The 20,571-nt window shown below is 44.4% G+C and overlaps 1 pseudogene; it reads right to left on the bottom strand.

The window, feature by feature from the left end:
* Positions 1–4,096: 4,096 nt before the first annotated feature.
* LOC140693895 (zinc finger protein 286A-like) lies at positions 4,097–20,016 on the bottom strand (annotated as a pseudogene).
* Positions 20,017–20,571: the final 555 nt, after the last annotated feature.

Raw genomic sequence — 20,571 nt, 5'->3', positions numbered from 1 at the left:
GCAAGTCTCCCTCCTGTGGAGAAGGTCCTGAGGTGCTGGGTACCAGAGCATTATGTAGAAAGAGGAAGAAGTAGCTCCAGACCACAGACGTCTCAGCCCAGGGAGATGCTACAGCTGGAGGAGGGCCCGAGGGGAGCCCTTGCAAGTCTCAGGGCTCAGACAGGAGCCCTTCTCCCCAGACACAGACGTAGTGCCACCTAGAAGAGTACAGAACAGGTTATGATCAAAGTAGGACACAAATATGTCTGATAGAGTTTTGGTAACATTCTTACTTCATGTGCTAGGTGAACTTTTCATGAGTGTCTGTTTTCAAATCATTTTTTAAATTCAGCACATCTTGTGTACTTTTCTGTACAAATACTTTCCATTAAAACTATTTAAAAACTGGAGCATATGGAGATGCCAATTTCCCACTTACATAAAACATTTGCCTTTTGTCTCTAGTCCAGATCTCAGTCCCATTTTGAGTTGTGCTTTAGGTTCCTCTTGCTTACCCATGACACTTACACAACTATCATTACTATAACAATGACAACATTATCACAGAATGCAGGGGAAAAAAATCAACCAACTAGTTTGTATGGGACTGAGTTGTTATGACAAAGTAGAAGACAATAAAAAGTCCCCAAGGAGTACTGGATGTGCTATAAGTTTATATGCAATTGTGACACATCCATAACCTAACTACTCACATAGCTATGGAACTAGGGGCACTCAGGAAAATACTGCACAGATGCAATAATACTGAAAATTGTGTGTATCTAGCATATGGAAAGTTACTGAAAGATACAAGAAATGAACAAATGCAAAGACATACTATGTTCCCATATAGAAAGGCTAACACAAAACAAAAACAAAAAAAGGCTAATAGAGATATAAGAGGGGAAAAAAACTTACTGACAATAAAAAGCCAAACACCAGCCTATGAAAAATATTTGTATTGAATGTTATATGGTTAATATCTTTATCATAAACAATTGAACAAATTAAGAAAAGTACTAATACCTGAATACTTAAGGAACCACTGAGAGCAAATGAAAATTCAGGCAAATGGGACTTCTCCCCCGCCTGCTAACTCTCCCCAGAGAAACCTGACCTTCTCATATCAGCCTTGCTCCCCACAGTGGCTAGTTCTATGTTTCCACAAAAGCAAACCACCTCAAAGTGCCCAGCTTTGCTTTACTTTTGAGGAATTGACTGGTTTCATCAGCTCCAGGACCTCTCTTGGGTTGGATACCCCTAGGCCTGGTGACAGTGGACGGAACAGACAAAGAGTCTATGGAAGTAAAAGCTGCAGGTTAAGAGCTACTATGAAAGTGTGGAAGTATGGGCAGGTGACTGAGAAGCACAGGCAGGCAGGGGTTCTCAGGGGACAGGGGTCTCCAGTAACTTAGACACAGCGCCCATTCCAGGGGCTGTGTTGGTACATGAAGGTGTTTAAAAAATTCAACTGAATACATACAAAGATCTAATTGGCTTTATTAAATGATTCACGAATCAGGCAGCATCCTGTGCAGCAGAGAGTTCCTTGAGGAGCTGGACAAATGGATGGTTTTATAGGCAGAAGGAGGAGGGGGTAAGGAAAGGGCGGATGACATCATCTTCCTTAGTCGGGTGGAAGGGGCCTGTGTGGCAGGTGACCTCACTGGTGCTGACCAGAAAATTTCCAAACTGACAGGTTAAGACCACACTCCTGGGGTAGACTGAAACTGCAGTTAGGTTAGGCATGAAGGTTTGAGGTGGGCTTTGCACAAGTGACTCCATTTGGGACCCACTGTCTTTGTCAGCAATGGCCATTCCTTTGCCAGCGTTCCCTTTGGATCCTAGAATGAAAAACCAACCCTGCCCTCATCCTGTGCTTCTGCAGTAGGACTTCCTTCCTTGGCTGTTCAGTCAAATATTCCTCCTTTTGCTGCCCCAGTTCTGTGCACAACGCCCAGAACGGTATCTTCCATCTTGTTGGTCAATTTGCTAGTCACGTTAAACCTGCTGGTTTTCTCACTCTACTGCCTTCTGGGTTTGCAGAAGGCAGGATGCCCTCACTCTGTACTCTGTCAGCAGGCAAGTCTCTGACCCTTGGCTGGTGGACACAGATCCTGAGATGTTACTTTCTTCCTATTTCTGGTAACAGAATCCTTGTAGGAGACCCATTCTACACGGTTTGGATAAGGCTAAAACTACTCCTCTGCCTCGCTCCATGTCAGAGCACCCAGTTCCCTTGGCCGCGGCAACATGTGCAAGGATAGATGTGTAATCCACACCAGTCACTCCAAAGCCACCTGTGCCTTTAATGGCACCAAGGACACAAAACCCTCTCTTCTCTGGAATCAGCAGCCTGCAGAATAACTGAAGTCAAGAGCTGCCAAAGCAAGATAGACAAGCAACCTAAATGTCCATCAACAGATGATTGGATAAAGAAGATGTGGTACCTGTATACAAGGGACTATTACTCAGCCTTAAAAAAGAATGAAATACTGCCATTTGCAGCAACATGGATGGACCTAGAAATTAACATAAGTGAAGTCAGTCAAAGACAAATATATGATATCACTTATATGCAGAATCTAAAAAAATGATACAAGTGAACTTATTTACAAAAGCTCTCACCACACTGAATCTGCCAGCACCTTGATCTTGGACTTCCCAGTCTCCAGAACTGGGAGATGGCTGTTTACAAATAAGCCATTTAGTCAATGATATTTTGTTATAGCGGCTCAAACAGACTAAGACATCACTTCATTAAAATATGTAACAGTTGACCCTTGAACAACATGGGTGTCTACTGTGCAGGTCCACTTATATGTGGATTTTTTTTTCAATAGTCAGCCCTCTTTATTCAATGGTTTTGTATCCGTAGATGCAACTAATTGTGGATGTCCATAGTTGGTTGAATCTGCGGATGCAAAAGCTTCAGATACAGATGGCCAAGTGTACTACAGCACTTTATATAAGGGACTTGAGTATCTGTGGATTTTAGTACACATGGGGGCACCTGGAAACCAATGAGAGAGAGAGAGAGACAGAAATAGAGAGAGAGAGAGAGAGAGAGAGAGATTCTCAACATAATTCAGTTTGCCAGGTTCTTCATCACATGATTTAATCCTCTACAACCCTGTGAGAGGAATGATCTATTCCCATTTTACAGATAAGGAAACTGAGGCAGAGAAAGAGTAAGCACATAATTGCCAAGTGGAGGTGGTGGAACTCAAACCCATTGATCTTACTGCATAAGTCAAATGTTGGCCCTTGGATGATGAATTTCTTCTCACTCGAGCATGTGGCATATTGAGAAATAGCCAGTGTTTTAGGCTCTTGGGGACGTACAACCTCTGCTGCTGTAGCACAAAAACAGCCAAACACAATGTGTGAATGATGATGTAATAATGTAAACATTATTTACAGAGACAGGCAGTGGCACAGGCCTGGTCTGGGGCCAAGGGCCCTGCTCATCAGTTCCCTCTCAAGGAGGTGAAAGGGTCAGCTCCTCTGCCTTTACTTTGTTCCCAGGTAGACCAGTCTCCTACCCTGACTTCAGAGCTGGGCCCCCTTCAACGTGGTTTTTTTTTTAAAAGAATTATTTCCAAAACCTCTTTCCAGTCCTTTCCATTCCATTTCCTACTGTTTTCTTTGCTTTCCATCACTGCTGGGTTTATACTTGAGCTTGACGTCTACTACCACCACTTCTTCACAGTCTATTCCTCTACTTCTCCCCAGTAATAGAACTCAGGCCTGCAGAGGGGGTTATAGGAATCAATGACGATGAAAAAGACGGTCTCTGCGCTTCCCTGAGGAAGCATGATAGTTCTGGTGAACCAGTCCCACGAGGCTGCGTAACCGCCGCGTCCAGAGCTGAAAAGCTGGTGGCTGTTTTGAAAAATCAAGATTATACTATTAAACTTTGGTAAAATTTTCTAACTTACAAAATAAGAAGTAAAGGAGATCATGTGGAGGGGGCAAGAGCACAGTCTGGCTGCTGAATGTTCAAAACACGATAGGATTTAGGAGAGAAAGAAGAAACCTGTAACTAACTACTGTTTCCTCTCCATCTTTTCTACAATCTTTCCACACAATATAGCAGAAAAAACCCTGACGTGTGTAAAGTGTTTTGCTAAATATTTATTTGAACTTTTGCTTCTGTGTTTCTGATCCCACCACACGGGTCTTTGGTCACCCACGTAACTGATGCCAATAGACCACCATGGCTTCAAGCCTCTGCTACCTTCCTGGGGGCTCTGGGGTACAGCTACAACCAACAACGTACAGAGGACAGCCACCAAAACTGGGAAGGCGTGAGGCCCGAGAGACGGCGACTTCTTCACGGCGGGGAGCTGCCTGTCCTCCAGCAGTCACTGTCCCATGTGCTGTGTTCCGTACGTGACACGAAGGTGTGTCCTTGTGCCTCACGGCTGCCTCAGCTCTTCTCGATGGGGGCCCTAGGGATAACAACACACCAGACCCGTCAACTTTTCAGACTCCCAGCATCCCGGGGGCTTTTTCTCAAAGTGGCACAGCGGAGTTTACAGAGAACAGAGTAAGCTAAGGACATGAAATCTCCCTAATACTGATTGTAGAAAATTCACCCCATGCCAGAGGTGAGAGAAGGGGGACTTGATCAAAAATGACAGTTAAGACTCCGGCCCATCCTCTGCCTCGGGGTCACTTCCAAGCAAGTGTAAAGTGAAGCCGCACACGGCAGAGGGACGACAGGGACCTAAGTCTGCGACCAGCACAAACCATGGGAACATGATTAGAGCCCACGTTTTATGTCCGTCAAATGGGATAGTAGCCTGCACGGCTGGGGAGGGAATCCAAAGCACATTCCAACCGCTGAATCTTTTGGTTTTTGTAGCTCGTGGAAAAGAAAGGACACTCTTCCTGTGTCTAGGTCTCCACTTGGGACCAAAGGGGAACAACTCTGCGTCTTCCCGATGACAAGAGTGTGAGCCTAACCGACCGAGTGATGTCCTTCAAAGTGAGATGCCGTGGCAGGCATGGGTGTGGCCAAGACGGGGCCCTGGGTTTCACAGGATGTACTGCTACCCAGTCCCAGGGATTTACTGAATTTCCACAGAAGGGTACATTGGGGGCTGCAGGGGTTGGGTGAGAGATCAACATTTGAGATTTCTAGCTGGAAGAGTTCAGAATGATCAAATCAACGGATATAAGACACAGGCTGTTCATGGCTCAAAACTATGTATTATGCAAATAGAGACAGACACCACAGAACTGGTCCTCAAGTTGCATCTACACGTCTTCTACCTAAACACTCAGGGATCGAACACAGAGACAAGACCAACTTACATTTTCTCACATTCAGGAACTTCTCAGGGCTACCCCTCAGTGTGAATCCTCTGATGTCTGATGAGGGATGAGCTGCACTTAAAGCTTTTCCCACACTCACTGCATCTGTAGGGTTTCTCTCCAGTGTGAGTTCTCTGGTGTTGAATAAGAGCTGACGAATGAATGAAGGCTTTTCCGCATTCATTACATTTGTACGGCTTCTTTCCAATGTGAATTCGTTGATGTTTGGCAAAATTTGAGCTCCGGCTGAAGGTTTTCCCACACTCATTACACTCGTAGGGTTTCTCTCCAGTATGGATTCTCTGATGCTGAACAAGATGTGTGCTCTGGCTAAAGGTTTTCCCACATTCGCTGCATTCATATGGTTTTTCCCCGGTGTGAACTCTCTGATGTTTAGTAAGGGAAGAGCAATGGCTGAAGGCTTTCCCACACTCCTGACACTTGTAGGGTTTCTCTCCCGTGTGAGTTCTTTGATGTTTGATGAGAGCTGACGAATGGATGAAGGCTTTGTCACACTCGTTGCATTCGTACGGCTTCACCCCTGTGTGGATTAACTGGTGCTGCACAAAATGGGTGCTTCGATTGAAGCCTTTCCCACACTCGCTGCACTCGTAAGGCCTCTCTCCAACGTGAATCCTCTGATGTATCGCGAGGGATGAGCTTTCCGTGAAGGCCTTCTTGCATTCACTGCACTCGAAAAGGATTCTCGTGTGAGTCCTCTGATGTTTGGTTAAGTTGGCCCTGTGGCTGAAAGACTCGCCACACTCACCGCAGCTGTAGGGCTTCTCCCCGGTGTGGACCCTCTGGTGTCTGACGAGCACCGAGTGGTAAGTGAAGAGCTCACCACAGTCGTTACACTTATGAGGCTTTTTCTCTTTATAGGTCCTCTGCTTTTTCATTAGGGTTGATTTCTGTTTCATTCTTTTTTCAAGGGTATGAAAGGCATACGATCCTTTGGGAACTCTGTCTTGAGGGAGGAGGACTGACTTCTGCCCGAAGTTTTTCCAGTAAACATCATGCTCACGAGCCCTCTCTTCGGAGAGTGAATTCACGTGGGAGAGCATTTCTCTCAAGTGTCTCTCCTGATCTCCTTGCTGGTTCTCTACCCAGTTTTCACACTCGAGAGCTGTTTCCAAGTCGGAGTCATAGACGCTGCTCCTTGTCAGCCTGTCTATTACTGCAACCTGGCATGACTCCTCTTTGGAAAAATCTTGCACTGAAGTGGAATCTTTGCTCTCGGGTCTAGTCTCCAAGTCTGAAAGAAATTGGAAACGCAAATTTCCTTCATTTTCTGAGTTCAACAAAAGGGCAGTTCTGTAATGGATAAGAGTTAATGAAGGTGAAAAGCATAACTTCGACGGGTAGTGGATTTGACTCTTGTAAGATGATTTGCAAAGAGAAGCAGATGGAGGGAGACACATGCACAGTATATGCAAAGATCAGAAGAGCTTATCCAGGAGTCAGAACAGGGGAAGGATGATCAGGAAAGACAGGAGGAGGGATGCAGATGAAGCACCATGTCACCAGGTGGACAGGAAGTAAGTTCCTAGATCAGGACGGGGAGGAACAAGCTCTCATAGAAGACCCAGTGCTGTGGTAAATACCCCAGCGGCTATCACCTTATTGTAGAGTGCAACTTCGACTTCTAAGTTTCCAGTCAACAAACTCTACTCCAAATATGCGTTCCATTTAGTTTAACCTTCCCTAACAATACTTTCATAATATGTCCCTGTTCAAAAATCTCCTATGAGCTCCCAAAGGCACAATGGCAAATGTATTAAACTATACATGCACAAGGTTATTACTCATTACAACACCGAGGTAGCAAAAGACTGGTAACATCGCAAATATCCTAGTATAGAGAACTGATTAAAATGTGGTGTATGCACACAACGGAGTACGTGCAACTTAAAAAAATAGGAGAATGACCTCTACATATCGCTATGATGCGATCTTCAGGAGATATTAAATAAACTTAAAAAACACAGCAAGCTGCAAAGGAAAGCGTATAGTTTACTATCTTTTGTGCAGGGAAAAAAGGGGGAGGGAAACAAATACACAGACATATTTGGTTCTATCTTCCAAAACCAAAGACGGACAAATGAAATACTAATAAAAATGGTCACCTATGGAGAACAGAGGAGACAGGACAGGGAGGGAAGCTAACTTCTCTGAATATATCTGATATCAAGCTATCAGAATTTTTATATCCAATATGAAGCTACTTTATAAAACTAAAATAACTTCAAGAATGTGGTTCAAAAGAAGACATAAATAGACCAGGGAAATAGAAGAGCAATTTCAGAAATAAAGCCAAATCTATATAGGAATTAGGGACAATACAAAGGTGGTATTTCAGTCAGTGAACTAGAGATAATTTGTTTTACCAATACATGGTGCTCTGATTTAGAAAATTAAGTTAGACCTGCCCCTCATTCCATATAGCCAAATGAACTCTGTTCATTCATCTACTCTCCCACCCATTTATTCAACGATGACCTCCTGAATGTCTGTCCTACACAACGCTAGTGCTAGGCACTGCGGGAAAACACACACACACAGCCCCTATGTGCACGAGGGGAGAGGAAATTTAGTCTAACACTTACAAATACACGTAAGAGTACACCTGCAGTAAGTGCTAAGAAATAAAAGGTGAACGATGCTGTGAAAGAACATAGAGGGGTGAGGGGAGGCTTCCCTGAGGAGGTAAATCATGGAGCTGCCATCAAAGTGGAGTTGGGGTTCAGGTGGGGGTCCCAGGTAATGGGAACAAAAGCAGGAGGTGAGCATTCCAGGTGGAGGGGATGATATGTACCGAAGCCCCAAGGTGAGGGGGACATTCAAGAAAAGCACAGCAGCTGAGAGCACGGGCTCCACGATCAGAATGCATGAGTTCCACCCCAGCTCTGCCACTCCCTCGCCGTTGTGACCTGGGGCAATTCACTCTGACTCTACTTCAGTTTCCTCATCTGTAAGACAGGGCAACGACACTACCTACTTCATGAGGAATGAAAACAGTACCTACCTGAATGAGCAGTAAATGAGAATATTTACAAAACACTTAAAAACAATGACACAGCACAGGCCCTATGTAAGTGCTTGCTGAATCACGAGAACATGAACTGAGATAAGCTAGCGCTGGTGCACGGAGGCAGCGGTCTCACAGCGCGGTCTGCGGGCCCCTGGGAGGCTGTAGCTTCAAAACTACTTTCAGAACAATGCTTAGATGTTATTTGCCTTTTTTGCTGTCTTGACATTTGCACTGATGTTGCAAAAGTAATGGTGGTAAAACTGCCCACAATTTCTGTACAAATTAGGATAAGACACCAAATATACTAGGAGTTGTTCCATTTTTCCCCACCAGGTACTCAGTTAAAAAAAAAAAAAGCCAGTTTCATGGAAAAATGTCTGAGGAAACAACAGGAAACATTATTAATATAATAAAATTAATTTATTAAATTTCAAACCTTGACCACATGACCTTTGAATATTCTGGATGATGGACCAGGAAATATTCATAAAGCAAGTCTGCTCATATCAAAGTAGGATGGTTGTCTTGAGGAAAACCACTTGTGTGATGGTTTGAGAGCTGAACTAGCCACTTTTTCCACGGACCACCATTTTTACTAGAAAGAATGACTGACCAACTGTTATCTTTGTTGGATATTTGGTGGGTATTTTCTCAAAGCTGACAAAAGAATGTGCCTTCTTGCAGAAATTAGAATTTTAGAAAACTTTTATCTACCACTGAGAACTTGATAGCTTCCTAAAACTTTCTTTTCTGATACCGTCAGTGGTGATACAGAAAATTGTGTGTGTGTGTTTTTTTTAAAACGTGATGTGTCAATATTTGGAAGATCTGCATAACTCAATGAACCAGTATTTTACAAAAGATCAACAGATTTTAATGTAAGAGTATGAAAAACTCATGGATACGGTTTCAGGTGCACACTGGATCTGATCTGTAAGAAACTAACACTTGCCTAGTCTTGGTGTGGTGTCAGGAGACTAGCCAAAATCATCTGAAAAGGCTATAAAAATACTCCCCCCTTTTCCAATTAAATATTGGTGTGAGGCTGGATTTTCTTCATACAGGTCAATGAAAACGCCACATCACAAGAAACTGCGTCAGAAGCAGGTGAGAATACAGCTGTCTCCCACCGAGCCATCCATCAGAGACACTTGCAAAACTGCAGAAAGGAGCCCTTCTTTTCAGTACCCTTTTTTTTGTTGTTGGAGAAAAGTTGTTTTTTATTAGAATTGTGTTGTGTTAACACGTAATGGGTTTCTAATTGTTGTTTAAAAATTAAATATCCAGTAGTTTAAAATCTTTCTCACTTTTAATTTCTAATATAGTGACTATTGGTACATACAACACACATAAACAGTAGCTCTTCAGGGTCCTCAATGATTTTGGGAGTTAAATTACGTCCTGCGATGCTAAAACCATTAAGAGTTGCTAAGAAAGGGTATAAAAATGGAGGGAGAGTAGGTATGAGATAATGCTGGAATAATGAGTAAAGGACAGATTTTTGCAAGGTGGTGTAGGCCTCAAAGATTTTGGCTGTTATCCTAAGAGCAATGAGAAGCCACTGACATGTAAGCAAAAGGGTGATAGCATCTGACCTGTATTTTGAAAACATCACTCACTGCGATATAAAGAATGGAGCTTAGGGACGAGGGTATGGCTCAGCGGTAGAGCGCCTGCCTAGCGTGCAGGAGGTTCGGGTTCAATCCCCAGTACCTCCATCAGAAAATAAATAAGCCTAATTACCTGCCCCTCAACAAAATTTTTTAAAAAGTAAATTAAAAAAAAAGGGAGTTTATGGGGGTAAAGGTGGAATCAGGGAGATTATCACAGGAGTCCAGGCAAAGGAAAGGGAGATGGAGGGATGTTAACAGTGAAGAAATATTTAGACCTTGAGCAGATGAACACAGTGATGAACTGGATAAAGGAGGGAGGGGCAGTTGAAGGACTGTCCATAGATTTCTGGCTTATGCAGTCTGATAAGGTGGTGAGTGTCATTAAGACAATTACTAGAAAAAGATCCTGTTGGGAGGATGGAGAATGTGGGCATATATCTGGCATTCAGTTTTAAATATGCTGAGAACAGGAGCCCCAAGGGGAGGTCTGGGGTGGAAACACCGACCTGGGATTCACCCAGGGAGAGAGGGTAATTGGGTTGTGGGAGTGGACGAGTCACCCAAGGAGGAGGCAGAGGCTGCACACAGCTGGCCAGCTGGACTAACTGACCCTCAGGTATGTCTTGTCTGGCCCACACTGTTTATACAATTTTTGAGACCAATTGCCAACACTTAAAAATAGCAAGATTTCACACAGAAATTCAAATTTTGAGCTTCTTAAAAAAAAAAACTGGAAGCATGCAGAGTGATGCCCAATTAGAGCAGAGGCTGCCAACTACTGCCCACTACCCAGGTCTAAATAAAGTTTTATTGGAACACAGCCACGCTCCCCACAGAGCCCACAGGACTTACTACCTCCACTTCCTGTGGCTGCCAGCCTAGAGCAGGAGGGACCCCTTTCCGTCGAGGCATGTGCTATTACAGCTTCCGAGGCCCCCCCGACCCCCTCCACCCCAGTCCTGTTACCTCCTGACCCGGGCAACCACTCAAGGCCATGGTTCCAGGTACTGAGGGGAGGGGGATTCCAACCAAACCTTGAGTAGCTCAAATATTTAATGGTTCAGAAGAGACAGCCAAGCAGATAGAACCAGAGAAGTAAGAGGCAATTCCAAACGGATTAAAGGTTTAAAAGGGGGAAAGAAAATGAAAGGACAAAAGAAGAGAACAGAAGCAAGTATTTTTGTAATTGCGGCATGAGAAAGGACTTTCTAAGTGCTAACAAAAGACAGGAAACACAAGATTGTGATACATTAAGTCTGTATGTTAAGAAACACAGCCAGATGGAAAGGCAAAAACTACAAGGCGCATCTGTAACATAAAGATTAATGACCTCATACATGACGAGTTATTGTAGATCACTAAGAAAATGACAGTATTTCCCACAAAAAAAAGAAGGGTGGTGAACACGCAAGTCACGAAACAGACAGGTCTCCAAGGGGAAACACATCTCTGTCCACAGGGGCGGATGTAATAACTCTGTATTCAAAAGGACAAGAAGATTTAAAAAACAGAATATTAAGGGAAGATTTTCTTTATGAGAGACACATACTACAAAGTGTAGTAATTACAACAATAGGTTATCACAGCACAGACAGCCACGTAACCAGGGACTCCAGAAATAGACCCAAGTATGCATGGGACCTGGGTTTACCTAAGAGTTAGCACAAATCAGTGATGAAAGATACATTTTCAATAAATGACATTGGACTATTGGCTTTAAGTAGGAAAAACAGATAAAATTAGTTACCTATTTCACATCATATACAAAAAAAAATACTATCTTTAAAACAAAGCTCAAGCATTTTAGAATAAAGTACAGATTATCTTCCTGACATTCGAATAAGGAAGACAATTCACAAAAAGCAAAAACTATTAAAAAAAAGATAAATCTTCTAACATTAAAAATGTTAAATTATGCTTGTATAATACACCATAAAATAAAATAAGCCACAGACTAAGAGAACCAATTTTTTCTCACTGATTTGTAATGGTACCTTTGCCATCTATTAGTATTTAAAATATATAAAGAACTCTAAGAAATCAAGAAAAAGATGTGAATGGCCCACTTTCTAAAGCACGCAAAGGGTAACTGCAGGTAATTTATAAAAGAGGAAATGTGAATAGCTAACACAGGAAATACTCAAACCCACTCATAACCAGAGAAATGTAAATTAAAAAAGCATAAAACATCATTTCATATCCATCAGACTGACAACAATTACTACATCTAAGAGCATCAATTATTGTCCAGGATTGTGGTGGGGCCTTGGCTGATCATGTGATACTTCAAGGTCCAGTGCTGCGTATTCTGGTTATCTACCCTAACCCAGCTCTCGAGGTGAACGTAAGGAGTCAGTAAAAGGATGATCATTGCAATTCTTTTACTAATTAATGTCAAAGAAGTGAAAATAAACTTCACAGTTTACTCACACAACTGGACTTCTTTCATAGTAGTTAAAGTGCATAAACACAAATTATATGTGTTAATAGCGATTAATATCAAAATACAATGTGAGGGTTAAAAAATTGGGTTGTAAAAGAAAAAGTACACTGTATGTACATATTGTTTTTGGCGTGTGTGTGTCTACACACACACAGACATTAGAATGACTCACACCAACTGCACCAACCAGTTATTTCCAGGGGGAAAGAGAATGTAAGAACTCTAAATCTGTAACCTTTTTTTATTTCTTAAAAACTGGAAAACACCAGACATTTATAAGAATGGCTAAAATGTAGGAGACAATCAAGTGCTGGTGAGGATGCAGAATAAGGGGAACCCACCCACTCCTCCCACCTGCTAGTGGGAACGTGGTTGGTACAGTGACTCTGGAAATCTGTTTGGTGAGATTTACCAGAAGTGAACAGCACCTGCCCCGATCCAACAATCCTACTCGTACGCACGTGTCCGATAGACGGGCGTGCCTGCGTCCACCGAGGGACGTGGGAAACAGCGCACACAGCAGCGCTACTCAGACAGCCCAAACCCGGAGACGCCCGCGAGCCACCTCGGGAGAAGGGATAAACAAGCGGGCAGGGTGACACGATGGAAGACTGGACGACACTGAGAATGGGCAGACTGCAGCCACATGCAACAGCACGGACGGATGTCACATCAACATTCCGGGAAGGAGGCCAGACACAAGAGCACACACAACGTGACTGTCTAAATAATAAAGGTCAAGAACAGGTAAAACTGATCTGGTGTCAGAAGTTAAGCAAATCTTGGAAGGAGGGAGGTAACTTAAAGGGGCCACAGAGATGCTTTCTGGGGTGCTGGGAAGTTTGTTTCTTGATCTGGGTGATAGTTTCATGAATGTGTTCAATTTGTGAAAATTCACAGAACTGTACATCTATTTCACATTACAAAAAAGGGTGAAAAAAGAGAAAAGGCAAAAGGAAGCAAACATTAGCATGTGTTTGATCTGGTGTTATTTCCTTGACCTTCGTATGTATTTAAAACGCGACATAATTTAACATAAGACATTTAGAAAATAAAAGCACGTCGGCACTCCTAGCGTTCTCTCTCAGGCACTGAGAAGCGCCACTTCCTCAGTGTCCCGCAGGGCTCTTCCTCTTGAAGCCCCCGTCTACCTAACTCACCTGAACAGCTGCTTTTGGGCGCTTTTCTCTCAAGCACCAAGGGATCTTTTCCATTCTCCAAATCGTAGTGCTCAGCTTTGGAAACTGGAAGCCCTGCTCGTTAAAAAGAAAGGGAGAGAGAGAAAAAAAAGGGACTTAGCTATGTGTGATGGGCACCAAGGTCGATCCTAGAGCGCAGCCCCACACCCTGGAGCTACAGAGAAGACAGGCTGTTACAGGAACACCTGGGACGAGGGAGGGCAGGCCTCTGAGTGAAGCTTCAAACAGGTGCGGCCAGAGTCTGGGCCTGGTAAGGAAGTCTACATGCACTTGAGTAGACAAATCTTTGCACCTGTAGAAATAGAAGAGCCTTTCTCTTTATTTCTTTATTGCAGGAGTTCCAGCGAGACCTCGCAGGTTAGACCTCAGCTTGGACTGAGGAAGGAGTTGGGCAAAGGGGGACTTCAGTGGCACCACCACGTGGCCGGGACTGTGGAATCCAGTGGTTGTCTTCTGATGGTTTTCCTTTCTTCCTTCTTAGTTACTGGAACCAATGCTCGTAGGGAATGTATTACATGAGGTTTGGGAGGAGCCAACTTCGCTCCCTCCACCCCTCATGTAAACACGTACATGTACCTGCACATGTGCTATGCACGTGCGCATGCCCACATGCACAAGCGCGCACGTACACACACACACGTGGGCAAAGGATCCAAACTGGCCAGAGCATACTTCACCTCCCCGATTCAAGTAATTGTTTCACTGATGGACACATGGCCCAATTTCCTGAATCTCCAGAACAGAAGCACTAGCTTTTTTGCCTCAGTGCTCTAACTGGAAGAATCATGGAATCCCAGAGCGGCCAGGGGCCATCTAGCCATCCGGGGAGATCCTAAGATAAAGCCAACAAGGGGCAAAGCCAAGCCATGTGACTGAAAAATAAATAAACAAAAGAGATTCCTGACAGTATCCCTGGGTCCCTTTTCAACTAGTGTAAGTCTGGTTTCTGCCACTCAAATCCAAAGACTCCTGACCCAAAGCAAGCACAGGCATTTCACCAAGAACCTAGAGCAGAAAGAGATTTCCTCTGGGCCCAAAGGGATCAACACGTTCCGACCCCCGGATGCCAGAGTGAAGGTTCTGCTCAGCTACTTCATTTTCAATAAAGTGCTGATGCCCTCCCCAGCGTGTTGCAGGTCGCGGGGAGAGCCCGTCCTTACACAGTGAGACCAGGCTCCTGTAGTTCTCCAGCATCACGTCCCTGTGTGCCGGGTCCAACCTCCCCCACTCCTCTGGGGTAAAGTCCATGGCCACGTCCTTGAACGTCACAGGTGCCTAGGACACAAAACATGCTTTTGTTCACCGTCTCTCACTCAGTCATCTTCCTCTCACCCCCTTGTTTCTGTTGGCCCTGGAGCAGAGGCACAGATAAATTCAAACAGGAGAAATGACTGTGATAAATGACAAGCATCCGAACATGTTCAGATTCTGAACATTCTGCGTAAAGTCACTGGGTATCAATTATGTGCCATGTCCACTGTCAACATGACAACTGTAAGAAGGAAGAGCAGGGTTTCTCCATGGAGAGACTGCAATTTTTCTGGGGAATAAAGACTTAAAACATGAACCACTGAGTCAACAATGTAGTCTGGCAAAGTAAGCAAAATGTAGGTGGAGGGGAAAAAAGGCATGCATGAATAATTCTCCTTGTGAGTCCTCAAGAAAAATCAATCTCTACAGAACCTGTGACTGGAGAAGTCATGGAATGAACAGACTGACAGCGGGCATCTCTGGTGAAGCGCGGAATCAGGTCAAGGCACAGAGCATTAAATCGGAAAATGACAGCAACAAATTAATTAAGGGTACAGATAGACCAAATAAATGTTTACATGTAAATACCACAGAATTAAGTTTATATAACACAAAAAGTACAAAAACTATATGGACATAGATACATGTCAGCACTGAATGCTTCTCTTTCCATAAAGCCAAAGAGAATGGGAACAACATTCCAGGTTGTTGAAATAAATATACACCAAATGCTACAGAAACATCTTCTATTTAAATATTCATGAAGCATTTGCAAAAGTGACAAAGTAAATGTTAATAAATTCTAAAACAGAAATGGAACAGAGCAGTAACTGATACTGAAAAAATATATCAAAATTTCAAAATAATAATGAAATAAAATACAAAAATCAAAGCCAAATGGCTGAAATTGTACTCAAAGGAAATGTTTCCATTTCATTAAAAAAAAGTCATTAAATGAACAAAGCATACAAGTCAAATTAGAGAAAGAACCTAACAACTAAGGAAAGCAGAAAGAATTATAGGATAAAAACAGAAATTAAGGGGAAGAAAAATAAGAAACTATGACACCTGGGAAATCTGAATAAGAGCAGTAGGTTATAGCACTGTGCCAATGATAACTTCCTGATTTGGGGGAAAAAATAATAAAGCGAGGTAAAATGCTAAATTTTGAAGAATTTGGAGAGCATATGAGAAATCTTTCTACCATTTGCTACATTTCTATAAGTCTAAAATTATTTCAAAGTAAAGTTTCCAAAAATGGAAATAATCTGAGACTTAAAAAATAAGAAATATCCTTGTAAAATAATATAAAATGTAAAAATCAGTAAGTAGCAACTAAGTAGACAAGATATTATGAGAAAAAATGACTTTGATCCTACAAGCTGCATACCTAGAACTAAACCGACACTCAGTGGGAATCAGCTTCCAAATCATCAAAAAAAATAGAATAACAAAAATGCAAGCTACTGCTCAAAAGGCTGAAAAAAATACAAAAGAATAAACAAAGCATAATAAGCAGAATTATAAAAATCACATGACAGGAAAAATGTGAAACATACACGGAATCATATTAATGTGAATAAATTAATTTCCCTTATAAAAAGGTTTCTTAAAATAGCCACGTCCTCTTTACGGAAAGGAGACCCAAACAAAATCTCCAAAGTTGGGGCTGGGGGAATGGAAGGAAATACAGTATACCACATGTCTAAATACAGTAGTACAAACTCAACAAAAACATGTGGAAAAATATACACCCAACTGTCATCCTCAGTAGGCAGAGGGGACTGAATTTGGGGAGGTAAGTATGAGTAATACACTTTTATATTTATAGGTGTCTATGCCATTTACCCGGTTACAATGAGAAAGAATTAAAACTTTAATATTTTTAAAAATCTAGTAAGTAAAAGATAAATAGCCCAGGCAAATTCGAGTAAGAAAAAAGTTGGAATATTAGCAAAAACAAAATCTAATGCAATGCAAAAAGGACAGTTTTAAAAATTTCCGTAAAAGGTTTAACCCATCCTGAAGCTGTGACAAGTCTTGAATCTAATATCAAAGTGCTGAAATGCATAAAGCATTCCCCCTTCTTCTGGGACCTGCACCCTGATTTTCCTGGGGCTGCTGCGCCTGGCTGCCTTTAGTCCACACAGTTCAGGGAGCACTAACTCCATCTCTGACCCATGGGTGGGATGTGCATGTGTCTGTGCAGGTTATTTCCCTACTCTGATCATTACACCCAGATTCGGCCAACAATGGTCCAAGAACGGGGCTAATGCCTGTTAAAGAGCTAACCTCAGGACTTCTGAAATGACCAGGAGCGAAGATGCCCTTTCTCCCTGATCTTCAGTATTGGAAGATGTGAGCCTAAATTTGTCTGGGGCCAGCCTGCACTAGGAGAAGAGCCTGCTTGAGAGCAAAACCCACAGGGAGAAAAGGAAAGGTCCGTGAGACGGGGAGAACAGGTTGTTAGGTTGCTGCTGGAGCTCAGTTTTAGCCAGACCTGTAGTTTTCAGTTATATTAGTCCATAAATACCTCCTTAAAATTTTATTTTATTTTATTTTATTATTTTTGGGGGAGGGCAGGTAATTAGGTTTGTTTGTTTATTTATTTATTTTTAATGGAGGTACTGGGGATTGAGTCCAGGACCTCATGCATGCTAAGTACATGCTCTACCACTGAGCTACACCCTTTCCCAGTAAATACCTCTTTTTGCTTAAGCTAGTCTGAGTTGAGTTTCCATCAGCTGCAGCTTAAAGCTTCCTGACTAATAAAGTCTTCAATATTAACATATGGCCTTCGAGAACCCAGTGGAGGCACATAAGTACAGAAGCATCCTGAGAAACCACTCTTACAAACAGCAGCAATGTGCAATGTGTACTTTTTACACTTTCGGTTAAACTGTAGCGAAGAGAGAGGCCAGCTGAGGAATCTTTGGGTTGTGGTATGACACACATCACAGGGAGCTCTTGCCTCCTACCCAGCTTCTTTTAATAAAAATCTTCAGACATACAAAAAGTGGAAAGATGGATGTACTAATCACCCACAGACTACAACTACCGCTTCAATTCAACAAGCCTTAATACTTGCCCTGGGGGAAGGGGGAGTTTGCAAAGTAAAGCTGCAATCTGGTAACAGTCCACCTCTTAAATACTTCAGCATTCATCATCTCAGAGGGCTGGATTCTAGCTCTTTAAATTAAGCCTTGCCTAGGCTTCCTTTTCCAGCATTTCTTTGAACCACCTGAGCACTGAGTATGTTCATAATTCACTCCAGTACTTAAGGCACTTTCTTAAACTCCTACTTAACAGTCATGTGCATGCTGTTTCCCCAACCGAAAAATAAATTCTAAGGGGTATGAACCACACTGTCTTTTAAATTAGTTTCCCAAGATACCAAGCACAGAAACTAGCTTCCATGCCTGTTTAGTGACAGTAAACACTAGATGGAGAAGGTACCAAGAGGAAGTAGAAAACATTTTCCACTGAGTCCATTATTCACTTGCGTGGTCTCTTAGCAGCAGAACTCAGCTCTCTAGGTGGGCTCCAGCAGACACAGAAGCTCTGCATCAGAAAGCAGGGAGCATGCCTGTACTCCAGAAACGAGGTGTTTCAATAATCAGCAGAGACTCTCTCACCTGGGACCTGGCTGTGAGGTGCAGAGCTGCCACTTCTTCCTCTTCTCTTGGGAGAATGGAGACTCCTGGGAAGACAGAGCTAAGGGCAAGAAAGCAGTAATGATGGGGCTTGGATCTATCTTGTGACTCAGATTTACACATTTAAAATTCCCGCCATCACACTAATGGTGCTCCCTACAAACACTGCGACTGCAAGGAGCCTGAAACAACCCAGGATCATGGAGAACGTCCAGGAGTGTTGCTACGTGGGGCTTAAATTCATCCAGTTGCCAGAATCATAACACATCCTGGAAGACGACACTCTCTGGTCTGGACATTTTTTTTCTGAGCTTAATTTACATTAAATTAAAACGGGAAAAACAGGCTCAATGATTCTGAAAAAAATCACCCTGCATGCTTAGTTCCAATGTAGGTTGCTGGATCCCAGCCACAGATAATTATCATTAGTTGAGCCTGGGGTACAATCTAGAAATCTAACAAGCCCAGGTCGGGGCAGGGTGTGGATTCTGGTGCAGGAGGTCACAGACCAAACTTCCAGAAAGGCTGGTCTAGGAGAGCCTGTGTCAGTCAGGGACTCCTCTGTCTGTTTTCTCCTACGGAAAACAAAAATATCTGCTCTACTGAAACCATAGGGTTATTGTGCAAAGGGGAATAACAGGTGGAAGATACTTTTGCCAACCAAAAAGCTAAATTCTCAGACCCACTGACAAAGGTTAAGATGGTTATAATCACCCGGGAGGAGAAAGGTGTGAGGAAAAGTGAGGCTATGCTCAAGTCTCGGAAGCTAACGTTTCGCTTACATTTTGGGGTGGCTTTGGAGGGCCCACTGTGCACCCAGCCGGCGTGGAAAGGGAGGTGATCCCACACTAAGCCCTCCACTCTCTCTGAGAGCCCGGCCATCCCCAGACAAAGACGGCAGCGCTCTGCCCAGAGCCCTCTCCACCGACTCCCGCACAGGAGGCAGAACCTGGTCCGGCCCACAGCTCAAGTTCGGCACCAGCACCTCTCACCTCTCTTCCCGGGCATTTCGGCCACATCTGTCTCCATGGTGACCACCTCCTCCCGGCCCCCCCGGGCAGAAGAGTGGAAAGCCCCGAGGCCTGGTGGTCCTCCTTCCTGCCTCCCCTCTGCGGGCTCCTCCGAAAGGCTTCGCTCCGGTCCCGAGCTTGAACCTGGAAACCCGGGACAGCATCCCTGAGGCCGGGTGCTCACACGCCTGGCGCTGCCGCTCGGAGCTGCTCGGGGACCGGGCGGCGGGAGAAGCCGGCGTCGGGGCTGCAGCCTAGGGGCGGGCGTGCAGACGCAGCCCCCGGCCCGCGCCCGCCCACCGCCCGGACTCGGACCCGCGCCCCCCGGGGCCTCGGGGGTGGGGCTCGTGTCTGCCCTCGACGCCCCTTCCTCCAGCGCGCACTCCAGCCCGGCTCGGCGCGGACTGACGCCCCGGGGCCGCCGCCGAGGCCGAGCGCAAGCAGTCGCACCGGAGCAACAACTCACCTCCCACCGCGGGCCTGACAAAGGCTGCCAACTTCTCGGGCCAGCGGACCCGCGCATGCGCAAGAGCGGGGGCACGGCTGGCGGGCCGCGTCCGGATCGGAACTACGTTTCCCAGAAGCCCCCGGGCGTGGCCCGACTCCGCTCCTCAGCAGGTGGGAGCGCGAGTGGCGCGCCTCGGAGACTCGGGGGAGCCGCGGTCTCCGTCCCTCTCGGAGGAGCGGTCGCTTCGCTTGTGCGGGGTCCCGCGGACAAACGAGAGCGCGAGCCGCGGAACCGCGTCTTTGTCGGCCCCGCGCTTGGTCGGCACGTGGGGCTGTGAGGCGTCCTACTCAGATCACTCCAGTGTAAGAGTTACAGCACACGGCTTTCCTCGTATCCTTGCCCTCCCCAAACTCATCCTTTGCCTTCAAACAATGTGAGAGGCGTGCTGTGCAAACCGATGTTCATGCGGCCGCAGACTACCGGTGACACTGAAGATTCACGTGCGAGACAGGTGAGTTGAAGAAGATTCAACCAGTTGCAACACATCTGAGCAACAGGTTCTTTGCAAACGTAAAACTGAAATTTATCAAGAGATACTCTCTCAAGGGAACAAGATTAATCT

Source organism: Vicugna pacos, unplaced genomic scaffold, assembly GCF_048564905.1.
Source record: "Vicugna pacos unplaced genomic scaffold, VicPac4 scaffold_20, whole genome shotgun sequence".
In the NCBI taxonomy this organism is placed as follows: Eukaryota; Metazoa; Chordata; class Mammalia; order Artiodactyla; family Camelidae; genus Vicugna; species Vicugna pacos.
Note: the sequence above shows the minus strand (reverse complement) of the source record. Positions and strands in the feature narration are given on the sequence as shown.